Here is a 22,303-nt window from a genome sequence, read left to right as displayed (position 1 = left end):
CCTCTACAATTCTGTCAAAATACCATAATTCGGCCTGCACCGTTCAATAGTGAACAAATATCATTCAGGGTGGCCCACGTTGTTCGTGCAACTCACCCTCGCGCAGGAGCACCCACCCCTGCTAGGTCGGGTTGCCCGCAGCTTGATGGGGAGAGGTGCCCACATGGGTTTCCCTCTGTAATTGTCCATCGCACAATGGATTCACCTCCGCAACTCGTTCGGCACTTGTCCATAGCATTTCGCCCCTCCAGCGCCTGTCTGCAGCTTGCCCCCAGCTCTCATCACTCACCCACACCACAAACCCATCGCACTATAGCTCAACTGTCGCAACTCATTAGTTTGCGCAGAGTCACACTTCGTGTAGCGATGCCCTCAAGATGTGTGAAACTGTCTTTCCACCTCCATCTTCCTTTCTAGCTCTTGAAAAAAAGTAAAGTAACTTCCTTTCCTTCATTGTTTGAGTCATACATCCAAGTCCTCTTTGCTCCACATGGTCATGCTTCACCATGCCCATACATCATCATGACTCATCACTGCACACTGCTTTCCAACTGTGTCCATCTCACCCCAAATGTCTGCTCAAAATGTTGGAGACTCACTTCCGTGAGTAGCTAACAATGAACCTTATCTCCATGATAATCTAAGAATATGGGAAGGAAGTGGAGCTTAAAATCTCTCTCTCTTCCTCACATATCAACTCAATCCATCTATTAGGATCCTCCACTTCTAACCTTTGCAAGTATGCTTCCCGATCCTCTGTCTGAACATCCAGTCTAGCATCCTCATCCTTCTCCATTGCCTCTAGTTTGCTTGATAGATCCAAGATACTATCATACAATGTTCGAATCACCTATGACTATTCCATAAGATTTTCCTTCGTAGAATACAACCTCTTATAGACCTCTTCATGATATCCTCTACATTCATCATGTCAACTTACATTCGGCTTTCATAGCCCCTATGGTTGGCACACCAATGGGTACATCCTCTCGCCCGTCGTAAATGTACAACTTCCTCATATGTGGAACTATCATAGCTTCAAATTGCTTCATAAATTCCATGCCTAGCACAACTTCGTAGTCATCTATCCACACCACTATGAAATCGACCTTCCCTGTCCATTCACCTAGTGTCACATCGACCTTCTCAGCCACACCAATCACAGAATCAGGAGGAGAGTTCACTGCTTTCATTTGAGCCTGAACTAGTATAAACTTCAGCCCAATCTTCACTCATGAAGTTATGAGTTGCATCACTATCCACCATAGTGAAAATAGTCCCATTCCCAATCTTCATATCCACATGCTCTAACTAGTTTCTCTCAATATCTCTTCGTGAGATTTCTTTTGTAGCCACTACAGCTCCTAGAATCTGCATAACCCCAACGAAAGTTTCTTCTTTCTTCTTTTTCACATTGGATTGTGTTATTGCTGCCACTTTCAGTCTTGAAGGACAATTCTTCACCATATGTGGTTCTTCACATATCCAACACTTCAATGGCTTCTTCGTCTTCATCTTATCATACGATCTCGAAGGCTCTTATTTTGTAGACTTCTCTTTCAGCTTGTCAGTCTTTTTCTTTCTCTCTTTGGTTCCTTCATCATAATGTTCTACCAAGCGATCAACTACTGCAAACACTTCTTCAAGTGTTTTAATATTTTTCCTCTTCACCTCATTGTGTGCCCAAGGCTTCAATCCTATAATGAAATTGAATACCTTGTCTCTTTCCGCCATATCAGGTAGTTCCAAAACTGCACTTGAGAATTCCCGTTGATAAGCTTGTAGGCTCCCTATTTGCTTTATATACTTTATCTTCATCCTTGCATCCCATGTTTCATCTTGTGGACTAAAATGAGTTTGCAAAGCCTTCTTCATGTCATCCCATGAAGTGATCTCCTTAGCATTGCCACTGGCAATCTGGTCCATCTTTCTTCGCCACCACATCTTAGCATCCTTCGTCAAGAATTGAGCAACTACTTTTACTTTGGCCTCCTCATCAGACATCCCCAAACATTCCAAGTATTGCTCCATATCCCATAGAAAGTTACCAAGAGTTTTTGCACTTCTTGTCTCGTCATAAGAATCAGGTTCCTTGACTTTCACATGAGCAACTCCTCCACCAGAGCTCTACCCAATAACCTTCTTCAAAACCGCTATCTCATTCTGAGCATCTCCAAGATCTTTCTACAACTTCAAGATTTCTACCAATCCTTTGTCCCTTGCAGCTCCAATCTCTTTGACTTCTATATTTGTGTATACACCCATTCCATATACTCATATGAAATGGTTTGTGCGATGGAATAGAAGAGGTGAAAGGAATTCATCGCCCTTCTTTCCACGACCAGCCTTGTGTTGTTGTGCGGGAAGTCACCTTGATTGCGCTGAATGCAGTGCCCCGGGCTTCTTTTTTTTGACCCTATATTAGGTGGGCAAACCCACCTATGGTTTTGTGCATCGATTTTGCACATGGTTTTGGGCATGCTGGTTTTCGGTCCATGGTATTTTGTAGATTCGATCAAGGGAACTACGATTATGTTCTAATCCAGGGTTAATGGATTGGGGTTTATGGATGCTTCAACCTGTATATATATGTATTGTAACATTGAAAGGAACATAATGAAAAATCAATCTGGTAGTCCCGAATTTGGGATCTAGGGGAAAATCTCTCTATAAATTTGTTTTATGTGTTATGCTCTCGCCATTGTCTATTTTCTATTTTTAAATTCATATGCAGGTAATTTATGTACGGGGTTAAAACCTACATTTGGTATCAGAGTTGTTTTGGCTTCAAGGGGATGCCTTTGCTGCTGAGGGGTTTTTCTCTGGACTGTGGTAGACATTGTTCAGTGGGAGATCTATGGGATCAATTCTTGTGGTGAAAGAAGATGGTGAGTAGTGGAAAGATAGAGATCGATAAATTTAATGATCTGAGTTTTGAGTTGTGGAAACTCAAGATGGAGGATCTATAGGTGGATAAAGATCAGTGGATCGCAGTAGATCCAGGTGTTAAACCAATGGGAGCATCCGATGAAGAATGGAAGAAGTTGGATTGGAAGGAAAAAAGCACAATATGATTGTGTGTCTCAGATTTAGTATTGTTGAATGTGTCAGGGGAAGCTACGTCGAAGGCTTTGTGGGACAAGTTAGGGACTTTGTACCAATCTAAGTCTCTGGTGAGTAAACTGTTCCTACGAAAAAAGTTTATAACCTAAGGATGAAAGATGGAGACTCGGTGACAGAGCATATGAACGCATTTAATATTGTGGTAAGTCAATTATTATTTGCTGATATTAAATTTCAGATGAAGATAAGTGCATCAATTTGTTGTGTTCTCTACCAGATTAGTGGGATAGTCTGGTTGTCGCAATAGGTAGCAACGCAACTGCCTTGCAATTTGATGAAATAGTCTCATCCTTGCTGACAGAGGAGATGAGACGGAAAAATATCTAGAGCTAGAATGGTGATGCCTTGTCTGTACGAGGATGGTACCAGAACAAAAAAAAAATGAGTCCTTGAGTGGGAGATCTAAATCTAGAGGGAGATCTAAATCTCTAGGAAAACATGTAAAGGTGTGCTAGAAATGCAGAAAGGAAGGGCACTACAAAAGGGACTATAAATCTAAATCTCCTGAGAAAGAAAAGGGATCTAATGATGCTCCTTCTGCAGAAGCGAAAACCACCTTAGATGAAGGTGGGGATGTGTAATTTTCTTCTTCTTCAAGTACACATGTAGATCATGAGGCATGGTTTATTGACTCAGGTGCATCCTTTCACTTCACTCCCCGTAGAGAGTGGTTTTGCGAGTATGAGAAATATGATGGCAGTGATGTATTGTTAGGGAATGGCAGGAAGGCTAGAATCATTGGTCACAGAAAAGTCAAGTTAGAGTTGCAAGGTGGAAGGATTAGAACACTTCCAGGTGTTCTGCATATTCCTGCATTAGCCAGAAATCTTATTTCTATAAGCAAGCTGGATGATGCAGGTGTAAAAACAATGTTCGAGAAAGATACTTGCAAGATGGTTCAAGGAACACTAGTATTGATGTGGGTAGTTTGGATTGGAACTTTGTACAAGCTGCAAGGTAGCACTATTATTTATGGGTGCAACAGTTCTGTGGTTCCTGAAAGTGGAACAAAAAATATAGTGTTCTCTGGAGAAAAGACCATGCTATGGCATTAAAGGCTTCGACATATTGGAGAGAAGGGTCTTTGAATACTTCAAGGTAAAGGTATGGTAGAAGGTATGTATAATAGCTCTCTAGATTTTGATTTCTGTGAAAATGGTGTATTTGGGAAGTAGAATCGGGTGAGTTTCCCCTTTGGTGGTAAGAGGGTGAAACATATATTAGAGCTTGTGCACAATGATGTGTTTAAACCTTTTTCAGTTCCATCACTAGGTAAGTTTGTATACTATGTATCATTTATAGATGACTTCTCAAGGAATACATGGATATATTTCCTTGAGAAGAAATATGAAGTCTTTAACAAGTTTAGAGAATTTAAGGCTTTGGTGGAAAACCAGATAGAGAAGAAGATAAAGGTGTTGAGGACAGATAATGATGGAGAGTTTTACAAGAAGGAATTTGAAGAGTTCTGTTAGAAGTGTGGTATAGCACGGCAAAAAATACTACTCCATACACATCTGAGAAAAATGGAGTTGCATAAATAATGAACAAGACGTCGATGGAAAGGGAAAGAAGCATGCTCAGTGGTGTTAGGTTAGGACAAGAATTCTAGGCAGACGCGGTGGAGATTGCATGTTACCTGGTCAACAGATCACCTTCATCAGCATTGGATGATAAGACTCCACAAGATGTATGGACTGGTAAGAAACCTTCTCTTTCACATCTGAGGATATTTTGATGTGATGCATATGTACATGTTCCAAAGGAGAAAAGAACAAAGTTGGATAGTAAATCTAAAAAGTGCATCTTTATTGGGTATAAGGATGGTTTAAAAGGTTATAAGCTTTGGAACCCAGTAACAAGGAAGGTTGTGTAAAACTGAGATAGCGTGTTTAGAGAGGTGAAATATGTTATTAAACATGAAGTCCTACCAAAGGAACCTAAGAAGATAGAGTTTGAGCTAAAGGAGGAAGAATCAAACTCTACAACAGAAGAGGAATTAGAAGATGAAGAGCCACAAACTCTAGTTGTGAGAAGATCAGTTCAAGAAAGAAGACGACCAGAAAGGTATAGTCCATCTTATTTCTGTTTAAATTTTGCTTTATTTGTTAATGATGATGATCCCAAAACTATGAAGGAAGAAGTAGATTCAGAGGATGACAAACTCTGGAAAGAGGCCATGGTTGATGAAATGGAATTTTTGCACAAAAATGAGGCTTGGGATTTGTTGGAGTTGCTGGATGGAAGAAAACCCATTGGAAACAAATGGGCATTCAAGAAGAAGATGAATGCAGAAGGAAAAGTGGAGAAATACAAATCTAGGTTGGTAGCAAAAGGTTATTCCCAGGTGCCGGGAATTGATTTTGGTGATATTTTTTCTCCTGTTGCCAAGGTAGCTTCTATTAGATTACTTTTATTTGTTGTTGCTGCTTTTGATTTTGAGGTAGAACAGATGGATGTGAAGACAAAATTTATTCATGGGGATCTGGAAGAAGATATATACATGAAGAAACTTGAAGGCTTTGCGGTGAAGGGTAAGAAAGAACTGGTATGTAAGTTAAAAAACTCTCTGTATGGGTTAAAATAGTCACCAAGGATGTGGTATCAGAAATTTGATACATTTATATGGGGACTTGGCTTCACTAGAAGCAAAGCATATCAATATGTGTATTTTAAATTAATTGGTGACCGTGTTATTTATCTGGTCTTGTATGTGGATGATATGTTGCTGGTTGGAAATGACAAAAAAATTATCTAGGATTTGAAGACCAAGTTTTCCTCCAAATTCGACATGAAAGATCTTGGTGCTACAAACTATATTTTGGGCATGGAAATTAAACAAGATTGGGAAAAGAGGAAGCTCTAGTTAAATTAGAGGAAGCATGTCAAGGCAATACTACAGAGGTTTAATATGCAGGATAGTAAACCGATGAAGGTTCCTATTCTTGTAGGTGTAAAGTTATCTGTTGAACAATGTCCCAAGACACAAGAAGAGGAAGAGGACATGTCCCATGTTCCATATGCAAGTGTAGTCGATAGTCTAATGTATTTGATGGTTTGTAATAGACCAAACATTGTAAATGCAGTGGGAGTATTGAGCAGATTTATGTCAAAACCAAGGAAGGAGCATTGGATAGCAGTGAAGTAGGTTTTCAGGTATTTGTGTGGCACTAGTGATTATGGTTTGTGCTACCAAGGAAGACCAGGATTGGATAGATTTTTAGACATCCATGGATTTGTTGATGCCGACTGGGCTGTAGATCTAGATCAGAGAAGATCTACAAGTGGGTATGTGTTTAACTTATTTGGAGGTGCAGTCAATTGGAACTTTCAACTAAAGAGGCAAAAAACATGGCAACCACCCATGCAAGCAAGGAAGTATTTTGGTTGTAGAGATTGTGTTCAAGTATGGGTTAGTACAGTGAGCTACAAGGATAGACCGTTACAGCCAAAGTGCAATTTTCTTGGCAAAGAACCCTGCTTATCATTCAAATACAAAGCACATTGATGTTCAATATCACTTTGTGAGGGATATGGTAGAAGACAAAAAGGTGTCGCTGGTAAAGGTGGACACTTTGAAGAATAATGCAGATGCATTGACAAAAGATGTGAACTCTGAGAAGTTCTCTTGGTGCAGAAAAATAATGGGCATTGCAGGGTTGGATCAATGACTAACCTCTCCTGTGGCCCCCTGTGGAAAGAAAACAACAAGTGGGATAATGTGGGTAGACCTACCTATGGTTTTGTACATAGATTTCACACATGGTTTTGGGCATGATGGTTTTCGGTCCATGGTATTTTGTAGATCCAATCAAGGGAACTACGTTATGTTCTAATCCAAGGTTAATGGATTGGGGTTTATGGATGCTTCGACATGTATATATATGTATTATAACATTGAAAGGAACATAACGAAAAACCAATCTGGTTGTCCCAGTTTTGGGATCTAGGGGAAAATCTCTGTGTATATTTGTTTTATGTGTTATTCTCTAGCCATTGTTTATTTTATGTTTTTAGAATTCATATGCAGGTAATTTCTGTACGGGGTTAAAACCTATAGTTCTGGTATCCTTTTTTCGATTGTTGTGGCTTCCTTCTAGACTTCTTCTGCAACTGTTTGTCATTGTCTTCATCAATCTTTCTTCTGTGAGCTTCTCCATGTGCAATATGAGCTGCAACCAACCTATGTAGTAGCAATCTTATCGTATTCTTTCCACACAATGCCTCACCTATATTCTTCTCCTTTGAGCTTAGTCTTTTGGTTCCTTGTTGGTCCTCTCTTTTGGAACCAATGATCACTCCTTGCTCTAGGTTGTTGCAAGTCTTCACACTATCATTTCTTCCATTGTTCCCTTTTCTTCAGTCTTTAGCTGAAGTTTATTTACAACATCCTTGTTGCAATATTTATGCCACAATATTCTTTTGAGAGTTGTGCCTGCTCCCTTCTTCTTATGTTACAAATTGTTTTTTCCACCTCTACCACTATGTTTCTTTCACAACTACCTGCCACTTTACCTATCATTCTCCCTCCAATTTCTTCAACAATTATCAACTTTCTTCACTGGACCATTTTCTACACTGAAACCCTTGGTAATATAACATTCAAACTTCATTATGTTATAATTAACTCATCCTACAACAATCCATCACTAATATTTCCTTTATATCCATTCATTTCATAAAAGAAATACTTTCAAAATTCAAAACAAATTCTTCTTACCATACCTTTGTAAATTTGTGTTTCAGCAAACCTACAATCTTATTCAAACTCTTCCATATTTAATCATTCTTATAAAGCTTCATATCTTCTACCTATTTGGGTACGAATTTATCACATCTTCCTTATTTGTTAGCACATTCCAACTATATTCTACAATTTCCACATTCTTCCAAGCCTACTAGTTCTTTACAGTCATAAAATTTTGAGCTTCCCATCTTTTCAGAGCTTTCCAGCTCAGATAACACTTGATGCAAGCCCAATTTTGAGCCTATTTTAAAAACCCCACAGTCTCGTAATGCCCTGATTATTCTCCGTAGGCGTTTCCTTCATCCAAGCTATAGCCACCTTATTGGATATAAAACTCATTATAAAATATATAGTGGGAGGATTTAAAGGGTAGTATCCTTTATATAACAAACCAATCAAAGTGGGAGGAGATGAAGGGTATCAAAAATTTCAAAGACTCTTGGTTTCAACCTTATATGTTAAAACATGCATGCGTACCTCTGTATACACCCTTTTTCAAAATTTGACCCTTTCTCATACAATACCATGCCCTATAACTTTGCGCTCCATCATTTTTGTCTAGTCCCTTTGATACCCAATGCATAATTAAAATTAGTCTCAGGCTTTTGGGTTGGCCACCTTAATGCTCCTTCCTACACCTTCTCTTATGGGTGTCCACTTGTCACATGAACCCATTCTCAAATGCTCGGTCCTTTCCTTTTTGGAATTAAAAGGAAGTCTCAGGCTTCTGGGTATGGCCCAATATTCGTGTCTTTTTGTTGTGCCATGTATGTTCCACCTATTTGTCCCACTTATGACCGAATCTCAATTAAACTTATTTTTGTGTTTGACAGTCCAGTGGAACAGGAAATTTTCTTTTTCTCTTGTAGTTTGTTAATAGAAATATCCCTAGTGCCCAACAATTTTTTAAAATGGTAATTCATAAATCTAATGGGCTTCCAACCCTCTTGCCCAACATTGTTAGCTCCATCTCTTAGCTATATTAAGTAGCATATCCCGACGTTGTCTCTTAAAAGAATTCCATCGAAACTAAAAAAAAAAAAACATTGCACCTCTCCTTTGTGCTCAACTTTCTCCTTTGTGCTTGACTCCTCCTCTGGCTTTTGGCTCCATTGGTTAATGGATTGTTGTTCATTCATTGATCAATGATCAACACCGATCTCTCTTGAATTGTGGACTTCGCCGCAACAACTCAATTTCTCTTGTACAACTATGAAATGTACAGACACAACCACTCAACTGAACATAATTTAATATTACTAAATATAAACATAGATTTACAAAAGGCCTTTCTCTAGCCTAATTCAATACATTTGGCTCATTCTAGCCCTAGCCAAATCTTGGCTTTTACAAGCCTCTCGCTTGCACAACACTCACTCTTTTCCTCTGTCTTTTCCCTAACAATTATTTACATATAGAGAGATTCTAAACCAATTCAATTCATATCCAAAGAATTCTCACGTAAAACCACTAATTTAGGATTCTTAGATCCATAAATCCCTCATTGATCTAACTTCCCTCAAATATCTCTAACTCTCCCAAATATTATTGAGATCTATTCATAAGAATAGATATGATTACAATTTCTCTTCCTAAATACACGTCTCTAAAATATCTTAAAAATCAAGGAAAACATATAAGTAATCATTACATTCAAATAGGGAACCAACACCCTTGGTACACAGAAAACCCCCTAGTCTAGTCAAAACACATTTTTACTTCGAAGTTGAATGCTCCTACATCAGAGGAGATAATTGAAAGTGAGAAATAATATAAAATTAATATGTAATAATAATTAAAAAAAAATCAATGTAAGTCATAAATAAAATATTTCTATATTAAGGTTAACTAATATTGGCATGTAATCCAAGGCAGATATATAAAATGATGATATGGTGTTCTGTTAAGGCACTCCGTGGTGTAAAGGTCACTGGTTCAAAATTATGTAGGCAAAAATCTAGTCATGCTAATGGCTGATGTGGCCCAAGTTGAGTGTGATCCTTAGGTGATTTTGACAACTTAGGTGTTGTTGGGTCACGACTACTCAAGCCACAGGTTAAGTGTGCGAGTGATTTAAGGACTCACATTGCCTAGCTAAAAAAAAACTTATATTGACAAGTATTTAAAAGTATATTAATAACCAAAAAGACATTTTAACATATACAATATAGTCCATATATATATATATATATATATATATATATATATGATGTTAAATATTTAAGTAGTTTAATTATTCTACATTTTGGCTCTTTGCCTAAAATCCATCCAACATTTGTTGGAATTGCAAGGTTAAAATGTGTAGTCTACACAATCCAAGAGTCCAATAAGATCTTCAATGTGTTGAATCTATTTGTACATTAAAAAAATGCAATTTAAATTATAAAAATAAACATCAATGTATATATATACACACAAACCCAACTAGTATAGATCCATCTTAACTACAAACTGATCAAACATATATAAAATCAAACCTAAGAAACCTTAATAATTCATTCCATTGTGGAGATCTCCTCATATATTCTTCCACCATAGTGGATGTCGTCATGTAAACGGAATTCTTAGATGCATTAAATTTCCAGGCCTTCAAGAGGTTTTGGAAGATTCTTAACATCAAGTGAAGGAAATATATTACATAAATTCTACATCGTTCTTGAGGTGGTTTCATGCACAAGTTGCAACATGTATGATGCCAACCATGCGTATGTCCTCCTGTGATGAATTTCCCAAGGGGAAGGAAGATGCAGATGAAGATGAAAAAATGATTTATTCGTGCTTTTCATACGATGCAACCTCCCAAGTTTCCACATTAATCTTAATTGCATTCATGGGATTAGAGTTGAGGGCCTTGATGAAAGCTGGTATTCTATTGTTCCTTTCTGAAGCTCGGATCCTAGCTTGGTTAATTTATCGGCCTCATCATTCAGACTTCTAATAATATGATGAAAGGAAATTTTTTCAAACTTTGAACACTGGAGGGAAATCCTTTGAACTATATAAGGAATATTTGGAAGTTTTACAAATATTGCTTTGAAGATTTTCCTAATAACAACTATTGAGTCACCAGAACTACTAATTTCTTAATTCTTTTGTTTAATAGTATATCAAAACTTTTCCAAAGTGATCAGAATTTAGCTTGGTTGTTTGTTGTTGTACCAAGACCTCAACTGAAGTTATACACATCTTATTCTTCGAAACTTAAAATCACCCCTCCAGCTCTTTCTGCCCCTCAATTTCCACCTTAATTTTACATCTATTTTATATAGAGATTAAGTACTTGAAATTAAAAAAAAATGAATTTACTTTTTAACATTAAAAAGATGTAATTTCTTTACTACTTAATATGGAGTTCACACGTGCCATGTAAAAATAGTATAATTGATATTACATGATATGTAATTTATTTTATCTTTAGTTGACATCTAATAGTTAAAATAAAAATATACTAATAAAAAAATTATTTATGGTTAGTCATAAATATAATATTTCAATGTCCATATTAAATAACATAGTTTTATATCAAATTTATATGTAAAAAAACAAAGTAATTTAAATTTAAAAAATTCTTATATTTCATTTTTCATTGTAAGCGAAATGTATAATTTATTATATTTTTAATATAGAGTTTATATATAACATTTAAAAAATATTAATTAAAAAATAGATTATATATATATATTTTCGAGAATTCTTATTCCATTAATATGTTTTTTTAAGGAGATTTGTAATTCATTCATTTTTTAATAGAGAGTTGATATGTAACTTTATATATATATATATATATATATATATATATATATATATATATATCATTTAAAAAAATATTTATAACAACAAATAATTATATAGAAAGAAAGAGAGTCCTATGAATATATGTTTTCTACTTCTAGATATGGTTTTCGTATGTATTAACATTTTAATGTCTAGGATGTGAATCATAAATAAAATAGTTCAATGTCAATTATGTGTATATTATATAAAACAAAATGTATATGTATATGTGTGTGCGCACACCCTCAAAATCAACATAGATTTGCATTTTGAGAGATTTAATCCTCCTATACACTTGGTAGATCCAAAATTAAGATAGATCTATGTTGGTTTTAAATTTATATGATAAAATGGACAAAATTACAATATAACAAGTTGAATTAAATTTATTTATTGTTTTTATTGCCTTTTTTATTATTATGTTATTATTATTTAAATATATTATGTTATTTTATGAGTACACCAATATCTTCTTCCTACTAAACTATAAAACACTTTTAAAAAAATTATAATTTAATTTAAATCAGATCATTTTGATTACTATATTTATATCAAATTAATAATAATTTCAATCTCTATAGGAAAATGAGGAAAAAAATATTATCCAATTTATAAATTAGTAATAATTTCCATTTCTATATGAAAATGAGAAAAAAAAATCGTTCCCTAGTTTTTTTTAAGTTGAATCATTTTAATTATATACAAAACCTAACAATGAAAAAGGAAGATATGTTCACTGCTCATATTAATGGAATAATAATTTTCTCAGTTATATATATATATATATATATATATATGTAAATGAGAGAATTTTTATTCCATTAATATATATATATGTTTAAGAAAATTTGTAATTCATTCATTTTTTTAATTTGGAGTTTACACATAACATTTAAATATTTATAAGAAAAATAATTAAATATTAATAACAATATATATATATATATATAACAAAAATATTTATATAGAGAAAGTGTGTCTTATGAATATATGTTTTCTACTTCCAATAACAATTAGGGCATATATTAATATTTTAAAGTGTAAAATATGAATCATAAACAAAATATTTCAAAAAGAGAGAGACCTATGGATATATATTTTCTATTTCGAAATATGGTTAGGGGGCATGTATTAATATTTTAATGTATAAAATGTGAATCATAAATAAAATATTTCAATCTCAACGATATCAAACCATATATGTGTGTGTGAGATATGAGTTTTATATATAAGGAGAAGGTTCTTAATCCATTAATAGGTTTTTGAGGAAGATTTGTAATTCATTCATTTTTTAAATATGGAGTTGACATGTAACATATATATATATATATATATATATATATATATGGTTAAGAGCATGTGTTTCCTCCTAAGAGGTCACAGGTTCAAAACCATAGGGGTAAAGTATGTATGCCTTCGTAGACTTAGCATTCAAATATTTGAGTGAAGATGGGTCCCTTGTCCCACAAACAAGGGGGTCTCATACACCAATTTGGTAAAATTGGATAATAATGATAATATATATCATATAACAAAAATAATTATATAGAGAGAAAGAGAGTCCTATAAATATATGTTTTCTATTTTTAAATATGGTTGAGGTATGCATTAACATTTTTATGTGTATAATGTGAATCATAAATAAAATAGTTCAATGTCAATTATGTGTATATTATATAAAATAAAAAGTATATGTATCAAAATCAAGATAAATTTGTATTTTGAGAGATTTGATCCTTCTAAACACTTGATCTAGAATTAAGATAAATCTATATTAATTTTAAATTTATATAATAAAATAGACAAATTTACAGTGTAACAAATTAAATTGAATTCATTTTTTATTTTTATTATTTTTTAATTATTATTATTATTATTTAAGTTTATTATGTTTTTTTTTTTTTTCGGAAGAAAAATCGTAATTTTATTAATGAAAACAAAATTACATGTTGTAGATGTGAGACACATTCATCAGCGAGTCAAAGACTGCTGATTAGATGTTCATAGAAAGAAAAAATATTGTACAAATGGGGAGAAAAGTCATGCTTTTCTCCCTTTTTTCTTCTCAACCTTGCGCCACTCCCCTTGAGTTGGCATCGAAGATACAAGTGCAAGCGAAGTGTCAGCCTCAGGTTGAGGGTTGTCCTTATCATAATCAAAATTGTCTGATGTATGTAGTCTCTTAGATCCACTGGTATCCATTGTATTTGGTGTCTTTGCCAGCTGTGAGTCCATCAGATCTTGTGGATTTGTTACCAGTACTTATGGTTCTTTGTCCATCTGATTATTCTCATTGGATATGGGATGTTCCACATCTGTTTCCTCCTCCTCATCTCACAGTGGTGGGGGAAATTGCCATCCCTTGAATTGCTTCCTTGTTTTTTTCTTTCTATGGGTATCTTTTTTGGCTTTAGGGCACGTATTTTGTAGCTGGCCTGTTTGTCGGCAGATTCTACATCTAAATGTTGTATTTTCATAATCTAGTATCTATGTCCAACACCTCTATTTCTGTTTCAATTGTATGCGGTGTGGGAGGCCTTCGATGAGATCTACTTCCACAAAAAATCGTGCGAAAGTGAAAATTCTTTCCTCCAATATTTGTGAGTCCATTTTAATGTATCTCCCAATAGTGTTGCCAATACCTGCAAGGACTTGTTGGTTCCAAAGATGTAATGGGAGATTGTGTAAACGAACCCATATAGGCATCCTGGATACAACCATAGTATTTGCATCAAATTCTGGGAACCATGGTGTGGTGAAGAGGTCTGTGGATCCCCAGAACCATGGTCCATCTTGTAATATATTGTCTCTGGCCTTTGTTGAAGGGAAATTTACAATGAAGAAACCCTTGGAATAGAGATGAGTTTCATAGTGAGTAGTACAGTTTGTGAAAATCCATTGGAAGAGCTCAATAGGTTTTGGCCAAAAACAGTTGAATCTACAGATAATATCTTGTTTTTCAAAAATATTACAATGTTCATCTATTTCTAGTATATTTATGTTTAATTCTGGGGTATAATTCAATTGCTCCACAATATATGGGCTGGGTTCAGTTCCAGCTTGCTTTGGTGTCCCTGTAGGAGTATTTTTCCCTTGGAGTATGCTCTTGAAAGAAAGCCCTGCATTTTTTTGCTTCGGTGTGTTTCTAATTTTTTGTTGAAATGCTCTCTATGCCTCCTCCTGTGCTACTGCACCACCTCTCAGCGCATGGTAAATTTTAGGGGCGAATTATAGCCCAAAGGCAAAATTTGAGGGTTTTTACATTTTAAGAGGGTGAATTTTTTTATTAAAAACCCTTTTCATATAGTTAGCCCCAATTTTATTTAAAAAATAATTAATTTTTTGATTTTAGCCCAAAATAAAAAAATGGGCGGATAAACTAACTGAACCTTCATTTGGCCCGATTCACTGGTTTTGGGAAATCGTATTCCCTTAAAATCGCCGAATTTTGATATTTGCCCCTGGTTTGGGAGATTAAAATCGCCATATTTCTAATTTACAGTTTGGTTTTTCTGGTTTGGGAGTGGTTTGTGAGGGTCGATTTGGTCCTGGGAGGTTAGATTTGTTTTGAAATGGAGGGCGGAGGTTAATTTGTTTTCAAATGGAGGGCAGCTCCCTGTTTTCACGGATTCAACCCCCTATTTTCACGAATTCTGGATTCATCATGTATATGGCTCCCTGTTTTCATGGATTCATGGTGTATATGGCTCCCTGGCTCCCTGTTTTCACGAATTCATCCTGTATAAAATTGTTTTGAAATAGGGTTTTCGATCATAGTTCACAAATCCTAATTTTCTAGTTTCGGTGCGAGCAGCAGCAGTTTCTATATTGGCAGTGCTATTTTTGGTGTGAGCAGCAACAGTTTCTATTTTGACTGTAATATTCTTGCATTTTCAATCCACTGATTCTTCTCTTGTTTTGGTATCCATGGTTTCTTGGATCCGAACGTCTCATGCCACTGCAGCAGCAGCAACAACAGCTGGTACTTGACAGAATTGTTGGCTGAGTGCCAGAAATTAGGCCCCTTTATGCAGGTCCTACCCATCTGTAGTTGGCTTTTGAATCAGGGTAAGTTGGCTTCATATTCCTTGTTTTTCTTCAAGTTTGTTGCCATTCTTCCCTGTATATGTATTGGTTTTCCAAGGCACACATATGCATTCGTATAGATTCATGATAGGGTAGGTTAAAGTTAATGTTCTCGCTTCTACTTCACTTAGAGTGGCCAAGCTCCAGTCGGGGGGTTGCTAACTACACTATTTTAAATAGATTAGATGTGTGCATCGTCTTGTCAGCAAAATGGTTTGTAGTACTATGGATAATGAAGAAAATATTACAACAAAATTGTAATATGGTATTGCGATTGAAGTCGTGAATCTAGGATTTTTTTTTTAAATCATTGAACTCCATGTGCTTTCCTAAGGCACATATGTTAGAACAAGGAACGTAGTGGAAATTAGGATTACTAGAACCCATTCCTGCTGTCAAATCTTTTACTGTGGGATGGTTTGCTTAAGTAATTGCATGTGATTTTATTGATTGTTACGTTTAGTCTAATATAAATCATCTTGTGTAGCTCATTGCTATTAAGATGAATGGGTTTGTGCAATGTTAAACGAGCGGAATTGAGGGAATTAAGTAACTTACGTTATGAGTTCCAATGGACTGGATTTTATTGTGTGATTATAGATTGTAGCGAAGATTAGCAGCATGGGTGACATCGCCAAGTGCTTATAGTCTACACCATTACAGCTCTGAGCTTTATGTCCATAACAGACATGCAAAGTAAATTCCAGTCAAAGCAACAATCTTCTAAACTATTACAAATATTGAATACAATTGCAAGAAAGTGAATCCTTTAAATATTTAATACATCAAAATCTATACAACATATGTAACATATTCTCTGAATCAACAGGAATATATTATATTTCTTAGAAAGTCCTGAACAACTAATGCCAACCATGTAACGGCCAGAAATGCATTAAAATTGACAAGCAACATATCAGAAGCATCCAAGTTCAAGCATTTAACAAAGGCTAGAACACAGTGGTTTTTATATCAGAAGCTTTAAAAAAAAATAAAAAATCCTTGCCATTCCCTGAAACCCAATATTGACATCTCGAACATGCTTATTGTTTCTTATAACCTTTCAACCTGTGTCCAATCTCAGGAAGTTGGGATGCCATCATTTAATGATGTGAGTTTCTTGTCTTTTTCTTTTTTTTGATACTATCATTTTTAACATTTTGCTATCCCTAATTACTACATGCACATATGCTTCACCTGGAATTGTGGATGATGGAAACACTAATATCTATGAATAATGAAGTGGCTTCTTACATAACTCTAGATATCGCAAGGACATATCTTTGGTGATTGTAATTGAAACTGCGATCCAAACAAAAGCAATGTTGGAATATGTCTACTATAGTATGATGCAAAATCATTATTCATAATAGAAAAAAAATCTTGAAATTTTGGTGACTTCACCTGGAATTGTGGATGATGGAAACACAATCTATGAAGAATGAAGCCGCTTCTTACATAACTCTAGATATTGCAAGGACATATCTTTGGTGATTGTAATTGAAACTACAATCCAAACAAAAGCAATGTTGGAATATGTCTACTATAGTATAGATGTCTTACATGATGATAGATCATTCATTCATAATAGAAAAACATTTTGAAGTTTTGGTGATTCCAAGACACATAATTATGAAACTTGAGCCGCAAAAAGGCCCTTGAACTCACACTCTGTTTGACCAAGATTTAAGAGAGTTTCACTCTACAACCTTTGTTGGAAGAGGTGATGGAAAAAAATTTGATTTTCAAGTCTAATGTGAAATGAAAAGAAAAGGTTGATGTAATAAAATAATTAAAAAAAATAATAAATTAGCTTAGATCCATCTTAACCTCGGATTGTTTAAGTAGGGAGAGGTTTGCACATGTTTTTTTATTCCTCTTAGTGCTTAATAGATATTGGGTTAAGATGGACCTATGCTAGTAGAAGAACATTTTGAGCTTTTGGTAATGTTACTTAATGTATTATGATGCAACTTGCATCGCAAAAATCCTGTCAAACCCTTGACTAAGAATGAAAGTGGCTACACCAAGAGCCCAAGGGCAAGAGATTTGTCAGATAATGTGTGTAATTCTAATAAATTAAAATGGAACAAGAATTAGATGTTCGATTCTAATGTAAAAAAAAGCAATAAGGTTGATGTAAGAAAAGGAAAAAACTAGCATAGATCCATTTTAATCTTGGATCTTTTAAGCAACGAGAGTTTACATGTGGTTACTTTTGATTCTTCTCCATGCTTAATAGATATGGGGTTAAGATGGATCTATGTTTGTAGAATACCCTAAAGTTTTGGCAATGCTATTTGACATATTATGATGAAACTTGAACAACAAAAATCTTCAACTCAATACTCCAATTGACTAAGATTGAAAAGTGATAGTTTACTAGAGCTTGTGAGCGATGTACCCCTTCAAACAAGGGTACTCCTAAACTTTATACCATGTCGTTCATAAGCCCAATTGTGTGCAATTTATAGCCTTGTAAGGCTATGTGGGATGAAGTGTAAAAGTGTATCTTAGATCCTTGATGGTGGATGGGCATGGTAAGTCTTCTTAGCTACATGTTGATGGTGCTTGGTTTTGTGGCTGTTGACTCCCCCTTGGTGGGCGATAACTCCCTACCTTGATGTGCCTTCTTATGTTTTGGGTTGGTATGTGGGCATCATGGAGGTGGACCTATTAGAACACATGATTAGAAGGAACACTCATCATTTAAGGCCCTATAAAGGTCGAAATTAGTTCCACTGTAGTCAATTTTTCTGTCGATGAGACAATAAAAAATCCTTTAGAATAGATATGTATTTCGCACTCTATCGACTAGTTAGTAAGAATCCAATGGAAAATTTCTACTGGTTTTGGCCAGAAGTAGTTGAAACGACATATAATGGCTTGGGATTCAAAAGAGGTGCAATACTCATCTGTTTCTGGCATGTCTAAGTTTAGTTTTGGGGTGTGGTTCAGTTGCTCCACTATGTATGGGTTTAGGGCAGTCCCTGCCTGTTTGGTTGGTTCTGTGACTAATTTTTTCCCTTGAAGTATATTCTTGAATGATTGTCTCCCATTTGCAGGTTTCTGCTTTGTTCCTGTGTCTTTTGCAGAGTTGCTTCCCCCTCCCCAACTTGCATTTTTGGGTTTATTGGGTGTCGTCGCTCCTCCCTTGAGCCTCAGATTGAGGATTATTATGGAATTTGATAGGATATGATAATCTTGCAGGAGATGATTATCCTATAATATACTACCTCTGTATAACAAATTTTGTTTGTTCATAGGGTATCCAGTTTTTTGTGTGATGCATTGTTTCAGAATCATCACACTATCTGCTTTATTTACCCAGAATATAAGTGATGTCCCAACAGTGGGCTTTATGAAAATTTGAAATCAGGGGGTACTTACTAACCTCTTAGTTCCAGTACCATCCTCAAAACTGCAGGGCAAGACTGTTTTGGGTATGCCTTTCTCAGAGCTTTGATTGAACCGAAGGCAGGGAGCCTGTGACTTGACCACCACTAAGCCGAGACAGATTTTCGTGCCTAGAGAAACCCACCCAGAAATGACCCTGCATATGCCTTTAACAAAAATTGTTGCCGGAACAAGAGAAACCAAGGCCCACAGTCCCCTGTGGGAAGCAGACGCAACAACCCCAAGATGCCCATTCTGTAGAAAAACATCATGGACCAAGAACAAGAACCTTAACTCCGCACCATTAATGATCTAGGAATCTGTTCGGGGAGAAAAAAAAGTGTTCTTGTAGTAGGACCAAAACCCTCGTCACCGAGGAGCTCCTTGGTCTTCCATCGAGATAAAGATATAGCAAAATCTACCTGAAATGGCACAATACTACCCCATCCATTACTTGGTCCACTCCGAAAGGCATTTTCGCGTTGGCCACCGTCCTTGCATGTCGCGACAAGGAACCCCAGCCTCACAGCGGCGCCATTCGAGCAAAAGCCAAGGAGCAAAAAACTATTTCGTTCTCCATCCTGAGACATTTTTCATTCTGATCACATAAGTGATGTTGTTTCAATGTTATACAAATGAATTATTATATTTTATGTCTTAAATTTTATAGTTTCCCATTAGCATTGTTAAATAATTTTTGTGAAATTCCATTTTGCCTCAAAATTCAATTTCTAATATATGTTCTTTCAATGTTGAATAAACAATTCTTTTGCAAAGTACAATTCTATTTTCTATGAACAAGTGAATTTATATGAAGCATATCTCAACGCTTGGAAACTGTTGATGCAGGTTTGCAGATTGATTTGAAATTTTACTTGTGGAATATTCAGTGAGATGTCAAAAGATAATCATAGGAAGAAACCATCAAGGCAAACAGATGTATTATCATACTTTCAAAAGGCTCCATCCAAAAATACACATTCTCTTCATGATTCAAGCTCCTTTGAACAATCTGTTACTGAGAGAGAGGTTAACTCTTGTGGAAATGCATTTGATATCCATACGATGGATGAAATAATAGGTTCCTCAAGTGGTCAGGGTGAGATAAATGCAGTTTCAACAGAAATTGGTGATGAAAATGTTAAAGATTTTTTCTTGGAAAGTGACACAATCCATTCGTGGAAAAGGAAAAGAGGCTAGTGGACCATAGGGAGATGATTCCAAGAAAATTGGGTCTCAAGTTTTCCATTTATTGAAGAAATACCTCCTACAAATGAGAATGAGGTTTTCCGACAAGTTAGATGTATTGCATGTAGTTGGAAAACTCAAAAGGTAGTGAAATTTCAGATGAAGCTAGATATGGTACAAAAGCATGCAGGAAAGGTGTATGAAAAGAAAATTGTAAATGGTAAAGAGAAATCTATTGTTAGATGGAAATCTTCTGAGGAATGTCGACATGTTGAATATGCAGAAGAATATAAAAAATATTTAATAAGTAAGAGGAAACTTGAGGCAGGTAGAGGAACCATCATATATCTATTTGAAAAGACGATGGAAAGAAGTTTTTTATCCAAGACGATACAATTGAGCACTGTATTTCACATCTTATCTAAAGGTCGTCCTATGACAGATTATCCAGATCACATGAAATTTCTATCTTTTCTTCAAGTGCCAAACTTTCCATCTTCTCATTGGTCTGTAACCAGTGGTTAGGGATGGGCAGGATATCTAGCTCAAGTAGAAAAGGATGATTTGAAAGAGAAGATTGCAAATGCTAGGTTTTTGGCATTGTCTTTAGATGAGGTTACGTCTATAGATAACACTTCATGGATTTACATGAGCATTTATATCGTTAATGACCATATTAGGCATTCCTATCTACTTGGGATTAATAAGATGAGAGAGACTTCTACAACTGAAAATATTTATGAACTTGTTCTTAATGGATTGAAGGAAAGTGGTATGGATCAATTAATGATTGCAAAAAAGTTGGTATGTGTTGGAGTAGATGGAGTAGTGGTAATGCGAGGACAAAGGAATGGCCTTTGTGTTAGGCTACAACTATCAACTTCACCATATATGCTTAATATTCATTGTATGGCTCAAAGGATGAATCTTCAATTTAAAATAGTAAGCAAGTTTCCATCAGTTTCAAAATTTGAAGATCTTGTACGTGACACTCATACATACTTTTCTCGTAGTCCCAAACGATATTTAGAGTTTCAACAATTTGAAGATGGTATTACGGATGGAAAAAAACTACTGAAAGATGTTGATACAAGATGGATCTCATTAAATGGACCAGCTCAAAGACTATTTAATGAGTTCAAATCTTTGGTAGGGTTTATGTATGAAAATCGCTATAATGTAGACAAAGCTCAAGATCTTCTTTCTCGACTAACTAATATAGAGATATTATTGACATTGGCTAGAATTCTTCCTATGCTACATGAATGAATGTCCTCATAAAAATATCTCAGAATCGCATAATGTATATTGCGGAATACACAGATGCTAGAAAGTCAGCATGTCTTGCATTGGATAATTTGTATATGATGCCAGACTCTTTTACTGGTCCAGAGTTTAAAAGTTGGACTGAGATCATCAATATAGAAAATAATGAAAAAAATTTGACATTTTATGAAAAAGGGATACTATGTATTGCAATGCATGGGTATATGGTTCCCTTTCATTATATTAGTAAGACAAGACGAATCACCAAAGATTGCCTCGTGTCAAGAGACCAATTTGATAATATTGTGATTTTAGTGAGACAAAATTTGATACAAATTGAAAGATCACTATCATTAGAGATAAGAGAATGATTTCCTCGAGATGAATTGTTGGAGGCCATGTGTGTGGTGTACCCTCAATATTGGAACAATTGTCAATGTCCAAGAACTTTAAAAGCTAATTTTCAAAAAAGATTAAAATGTTTAGTAGACCATTTTTGCAAGAGAGTCTCGATACACGGAGAACAAATTGAAGGTATTTTAGATTCATCAAAATTGCAGCAACATTACTGTGATGTGTGTTATTTTAAGATTGATGTTTCATGTTTAATCATTACATTGTTTGTTTCTTATCTGTGACAGGAAATAAAGTTGGATTTGGTGAGGTTGAGAAATATTTCTTTTCACATATATAGTGTCTGACTATTATTAAATGATAAATAAC

The sequence above is a fragment of the Pinus tabuliformis genome, chromosome 4_1 (assembly GCF_031772625.1).
Source record: "Pinus tabuliformis cultivar Carrire ecotype Pingquan chromosome 4_1, CPIR1, whole genome shotgun sequence".
Lineage (NCBI taxonomy): Eukaryota > Viridiplantae > Streptophyta > Pinopsida > Pinales > Pinaceae > Pinus > Pinus tabuliformis.
The sequence above is the reverse complement of the archived record's forward strand: the minus strand, read 5'-3'. Positions refer to the sequence as shown.